Genomic DNA, 5,422 nt, shown 5'->3' with positions numbered 1-5,422 from the left:
TGAGGTAGAGTACATGGCGCCTTTGACAGGGGATGTCCATCTATTGTCCCATGGATCTTGAATGATAAGGGTGTAGTGGTCTTGGAAGTAAAAAAGCTTATGGGGACTATTGTAAGGAAGTGAACTAAGGGAATAACTTGAATCAGGATATTGGGTTGGGTGAATATTGCAGTAGTAATAGGGACAACCTACATTTTGCATGTACCAGTAATCTTTACAATTATGATCGGTTTGATCATACAAAAAACATAGATGTGGGCGGGGATGCCATGCTTGGATTTTAAAGTCAGTAAAATTAAGAAAAATGGTAGAACTGCATCCAGAAGGCGGGCAGTCAGCAGTGGCTAGGAGGTGGCCGAAACCTTTTTCATCAGTCAAGTTTTCAGTTAAATAAAAGAGCCAAGCGAAGGGCTTGGTAACCGCTGGAACAGGTTGGCCCAGTGCCGGGAGGCAGAAGATCAGGAGATAAGGCAGCATCATGGATGGAAATCCATGGTTCTGGAAGGGAAAGGAGAAAGATAATCTCAGGGAGGTTTTTCTCCCTGGATTTTAGAATTGTTATCAATTTGTTTTACTAATCTTTCAGGCAGCCATCTGGCTGCATTTTCTTTCATATCAAATAGGCATACAGATCCTCGGCCCCAGATAAGAACTGGGTCTGGGCCGTTCCATTTTGAGGTGAGTGGATCCTTCCATAGGACTGTGGCATAATTGTTATTTGTTTCTGGGTGCCAAAGGCGGTCAGCGGCAGACTTGCCCTGGGCATCCATATTTAAAAAATTAAGGACAAATAGGGCATGATGAAGAACGTTTCTGGGGGATCCTTTCGTGGGGTATAATTCTCCCTTTTTTAATTTGTGAAAGGTATTTTTAAGGGTTTGATGAGCACGTTCAATGATGCCCTGTCCCTGAGGATTATAAGGTGTGCCAGTAATATGTTTAATCTGCATTTGGTGGCAAAACTCCTGAAAGTTTTTTCCAGTGTATCCAGGGCTGTTGTCAGTTTTGATGATTTTAGGTTTGCCCATGACTGAGAGACAATTAAGGACATGGGCGATAACATTTTTGGAGGCTTCTCCAGTATGGAGGGTAGCAAATATAAATCCACTGAAGGTGTCTATAGTTACATGCAAGTACTTGAGATTGCCGAATTCAGGGATGTGTGTAATATCCATTTGCCATATATCATTAGGAATTAGACCTCTGGGATTAACACCTATATGAGGGGAGGGTAGTAGGGTGACACAGGCTGGGCATTGTTTAACAATTTGTCGTGCTTGTTCCCGGGTAATTTTAAAAGCTAGCCATAGGGTTTGGGCGTTTAAATGATGTAGGGCATGGCATCGCTGGGCTTCTGCAATAGGGTCTACAGAAATAGGGAAGGTGAGGCATGTGGCCACATCAGCACAAGCGTTTCCTTTGACGAGAGGACCAGGCAGATCAGAATGGGCGCGAAGGTGTTCAAGATAAAAGGGGTAATTTCTGGAGTTGATTGATTTTTGGAGGTGGATAAAAAGGGGGGTGGCGTTGGTGGAGGGTTTAATATAGGGAATTGTCTCAAGGGGAGGAACTGAATGAGCAATGTAAGCGCAATCAGTATACAGATTAAAAGGATGATTAGTTAAGGTTAAGAAGACTTGAATTACTGCATAAAGTTCTACAAGTTGTGCTGATTTAAAAGGAGATTGGACAGTGGTGGTTTGTCCGTCTATGGTGTAGGCAGCAAGACCATTAGAGGAGCCATCAGTAAACACAAGGCATGCCTCAGGAAGTGGTTGAGGGGAAGTTATTCTTGGAAAAATAAAAGGGTGAATTTTGCTGAATTGGAGTAATTTGTTGGCAGGATAATGATTGTCAATCGCACCGGAAAAAGATAAACAGGCAATTGGCCACTCATCTGTGGTTTGTAAGAGCCAGTTAGGCTGGTCTTTTGTATAGGGTAATATTAACCTGTCAGGATCTTTGCCAAAGAACTTACGACTTTGTTTGCGTCCTAAACGGATGAGGTTGGCAACTAAGGTAGCATAAGGGACGAGAATTTTGGAAGGGGAAGCAGGAAGGTGGGTCCATAAGAGAGGACCATGTTGCCAAAATACTCCAGTAGGGGTATGAGGTGTGGCACAGATAATGAATGAGAAGGGTTTGTCATAAGAGATAAAAGTGACTCCTTGGTTCTGGATGGCCACCTCGACAGTTTTTAGGGCTGTTATCTCTGCAGGGGTTAAGGAGCGGGGGGAGGAGGGGTTAGGATCACCTTTAAGAATGTCGAAGAGGGGCTTGAGGTCTCTGGTGGTAAGTTTGAGATAAGGTCTAATCCAATTAATATCGCCTAAAAGTTTTTGAAAATCATTTAAGGTTTTTAAATGGCTGGTTCTTAATTGGAGTTTTTGTGTGGTGATTTTCTGATGGTGGAGCTCAAATCCTAAATAAAAATAGGGGTCTTTTAATTGAATTTTATCTGGGGCAATTTGGAGGCCTCGGTCTATTAATCTCTGTGAGAGTTGCTGACTACATAGGAGTACTTGGGAAGCATCTGCTCCTGCTAAAAGAATGTCATCCATGTAGTGAATTATATAGATGGTAGGCCATAATGTTCGAAAAGGGTCAATAATTTGGGCTATAAATTTTTGGCACAGTGTTGGGCTGTTAGCCATGCCTTGAGGTAGAACTTTCCAATGGAAGCGAGGCATGGGTCCTTTGAAATTAGTTACTGGTAAGCTAAATGCAAAGCGTGCCTTGTCTTAGGGATGTAAGGGAATGGTAAAGAAGCAATCTTTGAGGTCAATTATAATCTTATAAAATCCAGCAGGGATAGCCACGGGAGTAGGCAGACCTGGTTGTAAAGCTCCCATGGAAAGCATTGTTTTATTTATTTCTCTTAAATCTTGCAGCAGTCTCCATTTGCCGGATTTCTTTTTTATGACAAAAATAGGAGTGTTCCAAGGGGAAGTAGTAGGTTCAATATGGCCAGCAGCAAGCTGTTCCTGTACTAACGTTGCTGCCGCAGTTAATTTTTCTGTAGTTAACGGCCATTGATCGACCCACACCGGTTCATTGGATTTCCAAGTAATCTTATCAGCGTGGGGTACAGGAAGGTCAATAGCCGTCAGGGTAAATTTTCTATGCCTAGTCCAGCGCCGTTAAGATTTGAGGTTATTTGAATGGGCTCTTTTATTCCTTGGGAATATTTCCCTAATCCCTGACCAGCGTGAAACCCTTGTTTTAACATTTGGTGGGTGATGGTTTCGTTTGGACTGCACATAATTAGTCTTAGTTGGGCAAGGATGTCTCTGCCCCAGAGATTGACTGGGAGGCCAGGCACAACATAAGGTTGGACAGTACCAGTGTTGCCTTCCTCGTCTGTCCATTTGAGGATTTCAGCACTCTGCTGGGGGTTGGAGGTTTGGCCAATACCCCGGAGATGGGTTAGGGAAGTAGTGAGGGGCCAGGAAGGGGGCCAGTATTTACTGGCGATTACTGTGGCGTCTGCCCCAGTGTCAAGTAACCCTTCAAAAGTTTTGCCGTTTAATTGTAGCTTAAGGAGGGGTTTTTCTTGTGTGATTTGTCTGACCCAATAAGCGTCAGAGAAACCGAGGTTATGAGTACCCCGGGTTTTTAGAGAATAAGGATGGTTGGAGGGGAAGTAATATTAGCTGAGCTATTCTTTGGCCTGGGTGAATGGTTATAGGGCCGAGGGAGGCGGAAGCAAGTATTTTAATTTCTCCGGCGTAATCATTATCAATGATGCGGGGGGAATAGTGAGGTCTTGCAGGGTGGTACTGGCACGTCCAAGAAGAAGTCCGAAAGTGTTGGGGGGGCAAGGGACCATAAACCCCTGTAGGGAGGATTTGGATGCCCATTTCAGGTGTTAGTATTGCGCCGGTGGAGGAACAGAGGTCCAGTCCTGCGCTGTCGGCAGTTGCTCGGGAGAGGGAGAGGAGGCTTGAACTTGAGGGGGCGGGTTTGGGGGGACAAACCTGATAGCCCCACGGGTTTGTGCCCATTTGGGGGCCAGGGGCTGGCCCCGTAGGAAGTTTCCCTGCTTCTGAGGTAAGGGATTGCCTTGGGCGTCTGTTTTTGAATGGCATTCGGACACCCAGTGTTTGCCTCGCTTGCATCGTGGACAAAGAGCGGGCAGTACGGGTCGTTCGGCCTTAGGGGCCGTGCAGTCTCTAGAAAAGTGTCCTGGTTGTTTACAACTAAAACAAGTTTTTGGGTTGTTTCCCTGAGCGAATTCTTTAAGGGCGGCTCCAATAGCGAGTCCCATGGAGTGAACGGTGCCGATACCTGCACAAAGTTTAACATAATCAGAAATGGTCTTGCCGCTGCGGTGAGGCTGTATGGCGGCTTGACATGCAGGGTTTGCATTTTCAAATGCGAGATGTGTAATGAACTCGCTTTCATTTTCTTGTTGGCCGACGAGCCTCTCAGCCGCATCGGTAAGGCGGCTGATGAAATTACTATAAGGCTCGTCAGGGCCCTGTCGAATGTTGGCCAAGGAGGTAGTTGCCGATCCCTTGGGAGGGAGCTTTCTCCATGCTTTAAGGGCAGCATTCTGTATTTGGGCCAGGAGGCCGGGGGAAAATTTAGCTTGTATGATGTTACTATCATAGGGACTACGTCCCATGAGTTTATCCCTAGTCCATTTCTTGGAGGTCTTATTTTCAAGATTACGGGCTGCTGTTTCTTTGCAGTTATCAGCATATTCGGTTCTCCAGAGGACATAACCACCTCCAGGCAGGGTGGCACGGGTTATAAAGAACCAGTCATTTGGGGTGAGCCACCGCTCGCTCAGAGATTCAACTATAGATATAGTGAAAGGGGCTGTGGGGCCATAGAGGGACACAGCAGTTTTTAATTCTTTAACATGCTTGAAATTCAAGCGACGATACTGCTGATCGGCAGTTTCAGTTTTTTCAGCATCTGAGTCAGAGGCCTCGTGGTCATCATCTGAGGCGTCATCTGCCGAGGGGTGTTCGTCCCCATCAGAGGGGGGTTTTGGTTCTGATTCGGGAGGGGGATTCCCTTTTATCTTAGTTACAGGAAAGGCGTGCAGCGCCTTTAAAGGTTTTTGTTTTGAGCTATGTTTATGAAACGTTGGGGTGGGGGGGGATTTTTAGCTCCAATTCTAAAGCACGTAACTCTTGAATGAGTTTTAAATGTTCCTTCCTTGTTTGGAGTAAGTCCTTAAGGGAGGAGACCTCTTGACATAATTTGCGTTGGACATTTTCAATTGGCGTATCTACGCCTAGAATCGGAGCACAAAATAGAGGGGCAGAAGCATAGGAAGGGGGATGATTTAGGACGGAAGGGAAGGGAGGCCAGTCAGAATTGTGATACTTAGCGGCCTCCTCTTCCCGGGTGGTCGTTTCTTCGGGAGAGAGGGAGTCGGGAGGGGGCTCCTCGAGGGAGGGGTATAGGG

Source organism: Nycticebus coucang, chromosome 3 (assembly GCF_027406575.1).
Source record: "Nycticebus coucang isolate mNycCou1 chromosome 3, mNycCou1.pri, whole genome shotgun sequence".
Lineage (NCBI taxonomy): Eukaryota > Metazoa > Chordata > Mammalia > Primates > Lorisidae > Nycticebus > Nycticebus coucang.
Note: the sequence above shows the minus strand (reverse complement) of the source record.